The sequence below is a fragment of the Nannobrachium achirus genome (assembly GCF_963921795.1).
Source record: "Nannobrachium achirus genome assembly, chromosome: 1".
In the NCBI taxonomy this organism is placed as follows: Eukaryota; Metazoa; Chordata; class Actinopteri; order Myctophiformes; family Myctophidae; genus Nannobrachium; species Nannobrachium achirus.
The window spans coordinates 14,252,236-14,266,873 of record NC_137810.1 but is presented as its reverse complement, the minus strand read 5'-3'; the positions used below and the strand labels follow the sequence as shown (position 1 = coordinate 14,266,873).

General features: G+C 42.8%; 1 long non-coding RNA gene across 1 annotated transcript in view; it reads left to right on the top strand.

The window, feature by feature from the left end:
• Window positions 1-14,638, top strand: part of LOC308291844 — a 174,381-nt gene that overhangs the window by 103,823 nt on the left and 55,920 nt on the right. The window contains exon 3 of the long non-coding RNA XR_013962361.1: window positions 4,148-4,237. This is a non-coding gene — a long non-coding RNA (uncharacterized lncRNA). The remainder of the gene's footprint in view (window positions 1-4,147; window positions 4,238-14,638) is intronic.

The following is a 14,638-nucleotide window of genomic DNA, read 5'->3' as shown; positions in this document are numbered from 1 at the left end:
TTCTGTGGCATTTATTTGGTTTGAACATTCCAAGTGAAAAAGGGACACTTGTGTAAAGACCTTTTTGAGACAAAGGTTTGGAGGTTAATTGTATGGACATATGGATTCATATCTAATGGATCCATTCCACACCTGGCATATTTACGACCAAGGAGATTAAATGTTTCGGTTAAAGCGTGCATGGTGATTGAGATGTAAGGCTAAAAAAAAAGAAGAAGCATCTAACCATCTGGGGAGGAAATTATGCCAGCGTTAACGTTTCTCATAAATTTGTACTCTTCATCTCCAATTGGATGCTCAAGTTTATTACCACCAATAAAACGTTGATTTGTTGTGCCCTCAAGTGTTTTCCTGATAAGGTTGGAGCGTCTCCGTCCCACCGCTGAACTGACGAACCTGCACCTCCCTCTCACTCAGTATGCATCCCCTCACCGCGTCCCAATGATTCTGTGATTCCCATCATTATAATTCTGAAATCAAATGAAATTAAAAGATCACAGCGCCGGCCAGGGAGAGGGAAAAAGGGAGGAAATAATTTAAGCCATTTAGGCCTGAACACATTATGACGCAATATTTTATGCTTTAACTATTGAAAAATAGCAGATATACAAGCTCACAGCGCGGCACCGAGTGCCGCGCTGCAAGCTTGTAGATCTGCTATTTTTGAAAAATCGTGAAAATAAGATTTTTGACCCGATTACATAAGTGTCTTTTGAATCCTTCTAAGATTTTTTGAAAAAACGATGTTTGTATGTCAACAATCTGGCCAGCCATCGTCAAAGAAAAGGTCCTTTTCATTTAACTGGAGCTCAGTTAGTCTGTTCTTGAGAGACTACCATGTCAGTGGTACTCAAATCTTTTCACGTGAAGGACCCCCAAAATGACATGTATTTGGCCACGGACCCCCATCTCAAAATATCTAGTTCCAGGGACCACCCAAGAGGCAAAATTTGAGTTACAAACGTTCGCTTTGAAAATACATATATTCAAAGATTTGCACACATTTTCACGACTTTTTTTCAAAAATAGCAGATCTACAAGCTCGCAGCGCGGCACTCGGTGCTGCGCTGTGAGCTTGTATATCTGCTATTCTTTCACTGGTTAAAGCAGTCAATCATTTCTAGGCCTAAATGGGTTAATTAATGTGGCCTACTATACCCCACTTCAGGTGCCAGGGGTTAATACAGATGCTCATTGCCGCAGCTTTGAGATTGACATAAGTGTCCAATTACACATACTTAAAAAGGGGTGCATGGGGCCACCATGGCACCCGGTTAAGTTCAGGTCCTGATTAATTTCACATGGATGCTGTCATTTTGCTTCAGCGTTCTAATTTCTCCTGCCACCCGGAATCGGCGTGCTAACAGGACCTTCTCAACTTTTCTAATTAGATGGACATGAATATAGTGGGTCATGTCATTAATAGTGTATTGATGTACATGTAGCACCAGGGACTGTGGTGGTGCCCGGAGACCAACCTATCTGCAACGTCTTGAGCACCAAGGGGGCCCCATGTTCTCCAAATTCTTTCAGATTAAAGCATGCGAAAAATATGCATTGCACATCGACTCGATCAGTAATCCTGACTTATACCGGCATCTGGTCTGATTTGAGGGACTTGATAATTGTCAGTTAATGGATAGAAACCGGAATATGCAATCAAAAGTGGGCCTGTCTAAGAATGTACTGTACTTGAGAAGAGGTGTGTGTGTGTGTGTGTGTGGTGTGTGTGTGTGTGTGTGTGTGTGTGTGTGTGTGTGTGTGTGTGTGTGTGTGTGTGTGTGTGTGTGTGTGTGTGTGTGTGTGTGTGTGTGTGTGTGTGTGTGTGTGTGTGTGTGTGTGCGCGCGCGCAACTATGCACAAGTATTTGAAGATCAAAGTCACACTTTGACACGGATACATTTTCTTGCGACATTAGCTGCAAACCGAGGCCGTCCCCCTTTTGTCAAAAGAACTGCCAACAAGTGAGCCTGATCATAGTCAAAACATCCCACTAAGTGTTCCTCCTTCCTCTATAGCCACACACACACACACACACACACACACCAGAGGCCTGGGCTCGTCCTGCCCCACAGACGGCCCCTCCCCATCTCCAGCGGGCCCCTCTCTGCCCGCGCCACAAAGCCAAAAGGACGCGTGGGGGCCTTTTGTCTGAACGGTGTGGGGGGCCCGCAGATGTCGTTCCCCGGAGATGCGGCGGAGGTTAATGATCTCACAGCCTGTGCTAAAATAAATAAATCATTTCCAGTCAGGAGTCTGCATAAATCTTCACTCAAACGGCCGATTTGCTGGAGCAAAGCACCACCAGTTGCTAATGATTGTGTGTGTTTTTTTTTCTTCTTCTCATTGATTGCCCGAGGGGATAGGCTATGACACAGATGAGTTCTTTCCCTCACTCTCTCTCCTCCCCTTCCCCTCCCTCAACACCTCTCTCTCTCTCTCTCTCTCTCTCTCTCTCTCTCTCTCTCTCTCTCTCTCTCTCTCTCTCTCTCTCTCCTCTCTCTCTCTCTGCTATTCTAATTCACTGTGTGTTGTGTCAGGGGACATTAGGTGGTTGACAGGCGTCTGCTTTGGGTGGGGGCTGCGTTTGTATTGACGGGGTTAGTTGTTTCTTGTTTCAGCGGAGTTGATAGTAACAGACGTGCGCGCGTGTGTGTGTGCGTGGGTGGGGGGTTGGGGGTGTCACACACACACACACACACACAAAACAACATGTCACACAACACAGCACAACACGACCTTCATTAATGTCTCATGTAATAAATATAATATAGATTTTGATATAGAGGTTGATCGTAGATTTTCTTTTCATTCAAACATGAATATAGAATACCCTGATTATAGCATAAATAAATACAGATGAAGGCATGTGCTATGGTACGAACAGTAGCATCTAAGCTTCTAGCAATGGGTTCGGAAGTTGCTCTAAATTCGGCATACATTTCTTTATGTACAGTATGCTGTTAAAAAGTCTAAGCATTTTTGAAATACATGCACATGTACATATTGGCCTTAATATTATTGAGTTGGCTTGTGATTCATGTATTTCAGTCGCCTCACTTGTCTAAATGACTTCTATTCCAGAGGGGTTTGGATTAGCGGGATTCTATTGTACTTTAAATTGACATTAATGCATTAACTAATGAGCGGATATCACCACCTGATGATTTCCAACCCCATAGTGGTGTATACACACTACCCAAAATGGATAAGAAATATCTTTTCATTCCTTATTCAAAGACGGTAAACACGGCGAACAACTGGCACTAATTATACCGTAGATGAGTGAACGTCAATAACCAGAGAACAAGCACAACCTGCCTGCTTTTACATGCAGGCCTCTCTTAATTAGGATCTAATAGTTCAGCCAATAATCAATGAAACCATTCAGAGGTAATTAAGCAAGAGATAACAGAGAGGATGGAGTGCTGCATGACGCTCCTCGCAGCTTATTTAGCTGAATTCAGGAAAATATCGAAATAAAAGAGAGATGGTTTCATTGGTTGGCTTGTTTTTGTGTTACCACCACCACATCATGTATTTGAGGGAATAATGGTTCATTTATACTTTGTCATATGACCAAAAATAGCAGCGCCGTACAAGCACGTGTCAAAAAAAAAAAAAAAAAGATTATTAGTGCTAATTAGGGATGGGACGATACGCGATATTATCGTTTATCGTGATAAAAAACACTCACGATAATCGTATTGTGGAAATGTAATTTATCGTGATATCGTCCTCCGTCATGCACTGGGATCAATTCACCTTTTATTTGCTGAGCTGCATATCCGGTACCACTTTAAACCCTCTATTGGTAAAAGGTACTTTTACCAATAGACTTGATACAGTCTTTTTTTCACTCTCTATGAAATGTCTTGTGACGCGTTGTGAGCATGTAGATCGGCTATTTTTTGGCAAATGTTCCACCCCAGGATAATGGATTTTGATTATCGTGATAATATCGTAAATCACGATTTATTTTCTCACAATAATTGTGATATGACATTTTCATATCGTCCCATGCCTAGCGCTAATAGATTTTGTTTTGTTACATTTTCTTTAAACTGGAATAAACATGGAACCTGCCCGCGTGCATTGGCAACGACGTGAACTGTTTGTGTGCCATTAATGTCCTTGTATACACCAGGTTCAGAGACTAAAGGGAGGGCGGCGTTTGGGAGCCGACGGTTACAATGCCGTGTCAAAGAAAATGGGTGCCATGGATCTTCATTTCAAGGTGAGAGAGAAGTCAAACGCAATAACAAAGTCTACTGTAGATCAAATCATAAATATATTGACTGGCGAGGAGGTGGAGGGGGTGGAGGGGGTGGGGGGGGAGGGGGTGGGGCGTGGGGGGTGTAGGGGGAAAAAAAAAAAACCCAGCTCACAAAGTAAATAAATAAAGTCATTACCACAGCTTAGAACAGAGGCGGGACGATTTTCCCTTTTATCCCGTGACAACAAAAAGGAAAAAGGGAGACAGAGAAGGAAGGAATAACAGGGGGAAAAAAAGGAAAGGAGAGAAAGAAGAATTGCACAGAAGCTTTTCTTTTCTTTAAAATGCTGCATTAGGTCTTTTCCTCTGCAGTCAGTTTTCATAGTTCAAAGCTTGGCAGTTCAATAAATAGCTGGAACTGGCACATCTCTGTTCTTGCAAAAAGAAATCAATGTTAATCCTATTACCGGCAGTTATCACCTAGCCCAGAAACGGTGGCAAGTAAGAAAAAAGAAAAAGAAAAAAAACTGAGATGTCAAAGCAGGAAGGGGAGAGAGAGGGAGAGAGAGAGAGAGAGGAGGGGGGGGGGGGGGGGGTGGGGGGGAGTCACCCTTCATTCACTTTCAAACACAGTTTTGATAATTTACTTCTGTAGAACGGGGGGTCGGGTAGTGAGCCTCAGTTTACCAGAAGGTGTGTGTGTGTGTGTGTGTGTGTGCGTGTGTTTGTGTGTTTGCATGAGAGTGTGCTCGCTTGTGCGTATACATTGGCTTACCTACACATGCATGCGTGGCTGTGTGTGTGTGCGCGCGTGTTTGTGTGTGCGTGAGTGCGTGTGTATGTATGTGCGTGCGTGCGTGTGCGCGCACATGCGTGTGTGTGTGTGTGTGCATGCTTGTCTGTACATATACATTTGCCTACCTGTGCATGCCTGCATGGCTGTGTGTGTGTTTGTGTGCGTGTACGTGAGTCAGGGGTGTCGCACCAAATTCTGGGCCCTGGGTACAAGGATTCACTCACATTTTGTGCTTTAACTATTGAAAGATAGCAGATATACAAGCTCACAGCGCGGCACCGAGTGCCGCGCTGCGAGCTTGTAGATCTGCTGTTTTTGAAAAATCGTGAAAATGTATGCAGTGTGTGAATATTTCAAATCCTTCTAAGGTTTTTTTGAAAAAGCTATGTTTCTATGTCAGTGGTGCTCAAATATTTTCACGTCAAGGACCCCCAAAATTATATGTATTTGGCCACGGACCCCCATCTCAAAATATTTCGTTCCAGGGACCCCCCTAGAAGCAAAATTTGAGTTACAAATGTTTGCTTAAAAATACATCTATTCAAAGATTTGCACACATTTTCACGACTTTTCAAAAATAGCAGATCTACAAGCTCGAAGCCGCGCTGTGAGCTTGTATATCTGCTATTTTTCAATAGCTAAAGACAGGTCCCTCCACCTTGGGCCCTAGTAACTCAGTCTCACTTTCTCCCCCCCCTTGTGACGCCCCTGACGTGAGTCTTTATGCCTGTGGAGAGTGGAGAAGGGGGTGTGTGTGTGTGTGTGTGTGTGTGTGGGGGGGGAGGGGTTCCGGGGGGGCTACTGATGTATTCCTACATAATGCTTGGATCAGACCCTGCTGCTGTAAGCAAGATGTTTGAGGCACAAAACATCGTTTTTGAGAAATGTTCACAGCGCTTAGCAATCGTCCTCCTGGAGCGCCCTGACATCTGGCCTTTCTCCTGCCTCCCCTTCTCCCTCCGCTGCCACTCCACCCTCTCTGCCTCTCAGCTGGGGGGTCCGGGGGCTGCTGCTGGTGGCGGGACATATACAGTATAGTGACAGGAAAATTACCACCGTCCGCTAAATGTGTAGATGCTTTTCTTCTCTCGTAGCATCTTTTTTTAGGCCTAGAATTATTGAATGCTTTAACCGATGGAAAAATAGCAGATATACAAGCTCACAGCGCGGCACCGAGTGCCGCGCTGCGAGCTTGTAGATCTGCTATTTTTGAAAAAAAGTCGTGAAAATGTGTGCAAATCTTTGACTATATGTATTTTTTCAAAACGAACGTTTGTAACTCGAATTTTGCTTCTGGGTGGTCCCTGAAACTAAATATTTTGAGATGGGGGTCCGTGGCCAAATAAATATAATTTTGGGGGTCCTTCACACAAAAAGGTTTGAGAACCACAGACATGTTAGTCACGTAGAGAACAGACTAACTGAGCTCCAGTTAAGTGAAAAGGACCTTTTCTTTGACGATGTCTAGCCAGATTGCTGACACAGAAACACAGGTTTTTCAAAAAATCTTAGAAGGATTCAAAAGACGCTTATAGAATCGGGTCAAAATTCTAATTTTCACAATATTTCAAAAATAGCAGATCTACAAGCTCGCGCGCTGTGAGCTTGTATATCTGCTATTTTTCAATAGTTAAAGCATAAAATAATGATACACAATAAGGTGTACGCGTTCTAAATGGGTTAACACATAGGATAACGAGAAGGCCGCGTTTTAAACATGAACGTGGTTTAAAAGTTAGATTAGGAGAAAAATGCATGTTTGTGCAGCAGCGTTACACTGAAGTGAACGAGGGAGACAGACTTCCCGGTGGTCACGTGATCTCACGCTGCATTTCGGGAAATGGGAGTGTTTTTCGTCACCGCAGTAGCCTGGTACAGTAGCTCTACAGATTAATGCAGTTTACTGTAGAACACGTGAACCGCGTCAACGGGCACACAGAGACATCAAAGAGTTTGGCGTGTTGACACGTCGTAGACCCAGGGGTTGACACTAAGGTCTAAGTGGCACTTGCCCGTCGGGCAAGTACAGGTCATGTTCTACTTGCCCGAAGGTCATGCCCACTTGCCCCGAAAAGTAAATTGTCCATTATAAAATGATTGGTAAGATTTTAATTACTGCTCAATTTAACACTTATTTCTTTACTTTCTGGGGCTGTGCTATGAGAAATGTCATGCCTCAATGCCTCCAAATCCAAATACCTACATAGCTATGATTGAATATGGTTTCACACTTTTTACATTCCACAGACCAGAAGACCCTGGCCACGTTCAGGTGTTTAGACAGATATCTCGTGTTGTGTTTATAGACGGTTGCGTCCCCTCTCAAATGAGCACTTGCCCAGTCGGGCAACCTGAAAGCAAAAAAAAAACTTAACCTGCCCGAAGGTTTTATTTACCTGCCGGGGGCAGGTGGGCAAGCCTTAGTGTCAATGCCTAAGACCTCTAATGAGTTAAAAATGATTTTTTTAATTTTTTATCATCAACTACTGTATACTTTGTCGTACGCCAAATGGCGGAAATGGCCGATCTGCGAGCTCGCTTGCCGATAGGCTAAGATCCGCCACTTTTTAGAATTTGGAAACCGTTCGAAAGATGTGTCGACGTTTAGAGTTTTCAGACATGCCCAAAGTAGGTTGAAAAGGGTTAAAAGGGGAGTTCTCTTTTTATCTGTCTGATATCAACTAAAATAAACAAATCAAAAGTCTCATTAAAGAACAAGCCCTTTAATTCATCTATGGTGTGAATGTTGTGTCATCCCCATTAATGCATAGGAAACATCTTAAAGCACAGAATATACTGTATATGATCATAGCACATCACAAAAAATTTTACTATTGGGCTACCGGTCCAGGTACATACCACATAGGCTCAGTGTGACGCGTTCAATTCCCGAGCCTGCCAGATTTGCTGCGTGTCAAAAAAAAACAAAAACAACTCCCAGTAAAAACTATTTGTGTAAATCAAAGGAACATTCTGCATTTGAAATGTTTTAATATTAATGCCAGGTATAAAAAAGGTGATCACATTGTACTTCAAAGTAATATTTAGTCCCTCTCCAAAACAAAACAAAAATAAAACCTCTCACAAAACAAAACACGCTGCCATTGAGAAGTGCGTTTCTCAAAACGAACACACCCAAACCCCTAGATTAGGCCTAATCACTGTCACCAGGATGCAGAATCGGGTCCTCTCACTGGCGGATTAAGTCTTCTGTTGTTGTTGTCCTCATTGTTGCCGCTCAGCAATAATTACAGCCCAATCTCGTCAAAGCCAATTCAACTCCTGGCAGGACTGTGCCCTTTTTTTTCTTTCTTTCTTTCTTCCACAGACAGGAACCTGAGTTTGTGTATTGCGTGAAAGTAAAGATTAGGGCAGCGTGGTACAGTTATACGGCACACACAGCTCTGGTATGGTGGTGGATACACAGTTGATCATGATGTAGGGGGGGGGGGGGGGAAGACTTATTGCTTTCAAACACTCTTGTTCCGAAAGGATGACAAAATGCATCCTGCTGACACAGGGTTTCACCTTGACTTGACTGACTTTATATGAATTTATTTTCCGGTGCCGTGTGAATGCAAGTGACCCCATTCCAGCTCGCTCCATTCTATATTCTCATAATAAATTAGATGGCGACGGAGGGGCTTTAACATGTAAAATAGTGGTGACATGCTAAATAATGAGGCAGGCCAGAATTATGTAGCGCCGGTGCGCAGGCTCTGGGGTATTCCCAGGCCTAGGAGTTGCCTGGGCCTCCGTTGTGCCTGCTGCTCCAGCGGAGCAGAGGGCTGAGAACGGGGGGGGGGGGGGGGGGGGAGGGCACTGAATATGGAAATGGAATTAATATACCAACGCCCAAAGGTAGATTACACTGTGGCAACCCTGCTGGCCATGGCTGCCCCTGTTTGGGACTAACAAAAAAAAAAAGAGAAACGTTTTTTTTTTTTTAATTCATCATGGAAATTGGTATTTTTATTGTGCCCCTTGTGGAATTTCAGCTGTTATATGTTTGTCGGTGTTGTTCTTTGTTTGACGCCGTAGGTCAATTCAACCCAGTGAATTGAAGATAAAGTCATGTTTAAGGCTGCCTTGGACAATGCTTCGCGCGGTTTCAGATTCTGTGCGAGCGTTGGAACGCGAGAAATGTTATTTTTCTTTCTCATAAAGACGGCAAGGAGGCATTGTCACGGCGCGGCCGTGGCGACTGAATTCTAGCTGGAATATAACAATCTAATACTAATGTGCTCATTTCAGAAGCAACAGCATTTTTTTTTGAACAGTTGTGGGTATTTGGGCGTTGGAGAGTCTGTGCAACCTTCAAGGTCTGTGATAAATGATGCTGCCGGGCTGCCTTTGTTGCAGCAGAAGCAAGGTTTTACCAGCTTTAATACAGGCATTTTGAGGCTGCAACAAATATCCTTGTAAACCTGCTTTACAACCCCCATGGCTTTTTGTCCAGAGGGGGATTAACTGATGAGCGTCGCTTGTCCTTCAGGTGACATAGACTTTGCAATCCAAACTCACATCAGAGTTTATTGCCATCTCTCAGTCTCAATACATACACGAGCAGAGCCCCACCTATGCCAGATTTCTGGGTCTGGTGGCGATCCTGATTTTGGAGACTCCTAGACCACCGATTGCTGATGTTTTGACCAATATCTTGTCTAAAAGTGCACTAAACAAAAAACACATAAAAACGCATAACTTCATTTAAACACCCTAATAAAATGTACAAGCTCACTGCTGGTAGATCTACTAGTTGTTAAAATGTATGAAGACTAGGGAAAAATACCTCCTACTACAGTATAATGACATCCAAACATAGGGATGTCCAAGATAGGTATGCCAGGTTGAAAGTGGTCAAAAATCAGGACACATCGGCCGCATCATTTCCAATACGGTATGGTCCAAAAAGTCAAATAATGGTTGATATATCAGTACTGTTATATATCGGTCTAGCTTTAATAAATACACAAGTAACTGGTAACTTTTTAGTTTGTTACTAAATTTGCCAGAGCAATCTCTGTCGGCATCTGAAACACAAGACACGGGCATTCTCTTAAAAATATCGACGATGAGAAAATGTGTGCGTGACAAAAGCCTGGGATGACTTGGGACTTGTTACAGGGATGAAATATGACCTCATCTTCTCTGTTTTCTTTTCACTTTTAGTAAACTTTCCTGTCCGCCTCAGACTGTCCCCCTTATAATGGCTGATCTGTTATATGTGCTCACGGCGGCTGGATTACATTTTTAACCCATTTAGGCCTAGGATTATTGACTGCTTTAACAATTGAAAAATAGCAGATATACAAGCTCACAGCGCGGCACCGAGTGCCGCGCTGCGAGCTTGTAGATCTGCTATTTTTGGAAAATGTGTGCAAATCTTTGAATATATGTATTTTCAAAGCGAACGTTTGTAACTCAAATTTTGCTTCTGGGTGGTCCCTGGAACTAAATATTTTGAGATGGGGGTCCGTGGCCAAATAAATATCATTTTGGGGGTCCTTCACATGAAAAGGTTTGAGAACCACTGATATGGTAGTCTCTCAAGAACAGACTAACTGAGCTCCAGTTGAGGTGAAAAGGAACTTTTCTTTGACGATGGCTGGCCAGATTGCTGACATAGAAACATAGGTTTTTCAAAAAGTCTTTGAAGGATTCAAAAGACACTTATAGAATCGGGTCAAAATTCGAATTTTCATGATTTTTCAAAAATAGCAGATCTACAAGCTCGCAGCTGTGAGCTTGTATATCTGCTATTTTTAAAAAATATTTAAAGCATAAAATATTGCGTAATAATGTGTTCAGGCCTAAACGGGTTTTAATGGCTCCAAGGGTATAGTCGCACAGGCCGTAAAAAAAAAAAAGACGAAAAAAAAGTGCAGCAATGGCATGAGAAAGGGTTATGGCGAATGCATTTCTGTTCTCCTCAGCGCCGATCGTCAAACACCTGGACAGCAACAGTTTCACTCGTCTACCGAGATAAGGCACAAATTAGAGACGCTGTCTGTTTGAGCTCAGGATCGGCAGAGCAAAAGTTGCATCGGTGCGAGAGATAAATGGAGCGATAAGGGGTCAATCAGTATTCAGGGGGCGATGTTATGAAGTAGAAGATCACTTAAAACGGTGACGTGAGTTATGTGCGCTGATTGTCAGGCAACATTATGCACACTGTTTGAGGCTAAATAACCCAGTGTTGTGAATCATAAACTGTTCCTCCGGCATGCCACCTTGAAGTGAGGGAGGCACCCCCCTTCATAAACAACTCTGTCATTTTAAGTAAGTATCGGCCTGCTTACCCGGCACCTTTCGCTTGTGAGCCTGCACCTAATTTAGAAGCTTTTAAATCTTTCGTGTTGTTGTGAGAAATGCCTGGTTGCAAATGTCTTTTATTGAATGCTGACTCTGTGGTATTACAGGCTTGCAGATATGCCTGGTGTAATATGTCCCTATAGCTTTATCTTGTAATAGTAAAGTGTATTAATTTTCCTGGACTGGAGGAGTGTGTGAAGGGTTAGAATTGACTCTATTTGGGATTGGAGCTACTTGCCACCGACTCCAAACGTGGTTTTCACGCAAGGGCTGCAAAAGATGAAGTAAAAAAAATAAAAAAAAATACATCCTTTCATTTGCTAGATTTCCTAAGTAGGCCTACTGGTTTATCACAATCCATCACAAGGAGAGGAATCCCAGTAATTAAAGACTTCTCCAAGAGTGGCATTCTTGAAATTGGAACTGAAGGTCTGCTGCTCCGTTTCCGCTGCATATGTTGGTAGAGTAGAATCCAACCATTTTTACCTACTGAACGAAGCTATAGTTTAAGGCTTTGGCTATCGTGTCTGATTTATTGTATAAGGTGAGTGCGTTGTCATTGAGGTCGTGAGCTATTCACATGCTATCAATCAGGAGTTTAAGCTATACAGCCACAGTATCAGCCAAACATGTCTGTTATAAGACATAACGGAGTCAGGCTGATGGCATCTTCATACTGTATGTAACGCCATTTTTAACTCTCAAATACCTGGAACGCGCCCGAGTCGCGTTAGATTTTAACCACTTTAACCATTATTTTATGCTTTAACTATTGAAAAATAGCAGATATACAAGCTCACAGCACGGCACAGAGTGCTGCGCTGCGAGCTTGTAGATCTGCTATTTTTGAAAAATCGTGAAAATATATTCAAAAAGTCTTTGAATATCTTTGACCCGATCTTTGACCTGACTTCTAAATCCTTCTTCTAAATCATGTTGTTCTCAAACTTTTTCTTGTCAAGGACCCCCAAAATTACAGGTATTTGGCCACGGACCCCCATCTCAAAATATGTTGTTCCAGGGACCCCCCAGAGGCAAATATTTGAGTTACAAATGTTCGCTTTAATAGATATATTCAAAGACTTGCAAAGAAAAATCATGATTTTTCCAAAATAGCAGATCTACAAGCTTGCAGCGCGGCACTCGGTGCCACGCTGTGAGCTTGTATATCTGCTATTTTTCTAAAGTTAAAGCATAAAATAATGGTTAAAGTGGTTAAAATATAACGCGACTCGGGCGCGTTCCAGGTATTTGAGAGTTAATGAGATGGTTCTGTGATTTCTTAACATAAAGCAGTGAATGCAGGTCTTCTGATGAACTCTATACATACTTAGTCTATATTATCACAACTGATATTCACAGAGAGTTTATTTCCGGAAATTCAAGGTTGTGCCAAATACTGTACAGTAGCATCATTTACACAAAGCTTTATGTGGACAGCATGCAAAAAAAGAAAGGAGGCAAGGATATCTGTCAATAAGAATATCTGTCAATAATGTGCAATGTTGGAATGTCTTTACTGACAGCCTGCGCACTATTAAAATCATCAAAATGGAAAATTAGGCTCTATAGAGGTTTCAAAATGCACGTGCACCTTCGCTGTCATTCGGCATTATGAAAACGCTTTTGTCGCTATCTAAATGTTACGAGTTCCGAACGTTTTCATTTTCCTCCGGCAAAACCTCCATTCCGAGGGGATTTGGATAAACAAGCATTCACTTTATCTACAAATTGTGTTACAGTATGTACAGTAATTCTTATACGAAGGCTTTTTTTTTTTTTTCAAAACCCTCATAAAATCATGCTGACTAAAAACTCTTTATGTTCGTTCAGATAAAAAAAAAAAAACACTATACCGCCGCTCTCTAAGCTGTGAGGGGAAATGGCAAAATAGGAGAAGACTACTACTGGTGGACTCCCAAGTTTGTACAGCAGTGCCTCCTGATAATGCCACACATTCGGGTTCTCTGCTTTCAGTAGCCTTCGCACGAGTGCTCCAGTCTCACACGGCACTTAAGTGTGATTAATAAGGTGCAGTCTTGTGTGTGCGTGCGTGTGTGCGTGTGTGTGTGTATGGGGGGAGGGGGGGCGGTGGGGACGGGAGGGGGGGAGTTTATGTCAAGATAAACGTGGAAATGACCTAGCAGTCACCAGCTTTTTCCTTTCGGCAACCGCACAGTGCCTTAGCTTTCGAGAGCAGGGGAGCCTGGGTTTTTTTATCAAGCCAAGGGCTCAGACCACCAGAGGCTCTTGTGAAGGAAGGAAATTACCGGGTGCAAACATTCACAATACCCCAACTCAACCCCCCACCCTCCCTCCCTGCCTCCCTCCCTCCTCTCTCTCTCTCTTTTCCTTCTCTCTCCGACTTCCACTCTCCTGTCCCTATGTTTATCAGGTTTTGGGGCACTGTATTTTGATGTCAATAAGCAATTTTTCTTGCCTGGTCTCCTGCCTGACCCCTTTAAGCCATTTAGGCCTATAATTATTGAAAAAAATAGCAGATATACAAGCTCACAGCGCGGCACCGAGTGCCGCGCTGCGAGCTTGTAGATCAGCTATTTTTGAAAGAAGTCGTGAAAATGTGTGCACATCTTTGAATAATATGTATTTTTTAAAGAGAACGTTTGCAACTCGAATTTTGCTTCTGGGTGGTCCCTGGAACTAAACATTTTGAGATGGGGGGTCCTTGGACAAATACATATAATTTTGGGGGTCCTTCACATGAAAAGGTTTGACAACCACAGACATAGAAAACATGGGGTTTTCAAAAAATCTTTCAAAAGACAAAAAAATCTTCACGATTTTTCAAAAATAGCAGATCTACAAGCTCGCTATTTTTCAATAGTTAAAGCATACGCAATAATGCGCACCCGGTCCAAGCGGCTTAATCCATCAATATATTATTAGAGATAAAGTTTTGTGGGCGCCTCCTGCAGTCACAAGATAAATGACATCTCTGAAGTCACGCATTAAAGACTAGATTAAGGCCTTGTGACTGTGTCTTCAGTGCTCATCTGTGCGCCTCTGTCCAACCTATCACACTAAGTGACAAGAAAGAAAAATAATGAACTGAGGCAGAAAAAGCAAAGAGATATTTCTTACACACACACACACACAAACCCGGCGTCTGTCTTCAGCCAGGATTAGGGCGCATTAGAAGCGTTGCTGGAGAAGGCGAGCTCGCAGGCAGAAAAGGGGAGCGTGGCTGTTTGTGTATGTCAAGGCCAAAAGAAAAGAAAGGGATTTCAACCCTCTACCCCGTTTAAAAGAAAAGGAAGGAAAAGAATAATAATAAGCAGTCACTGTTTCAT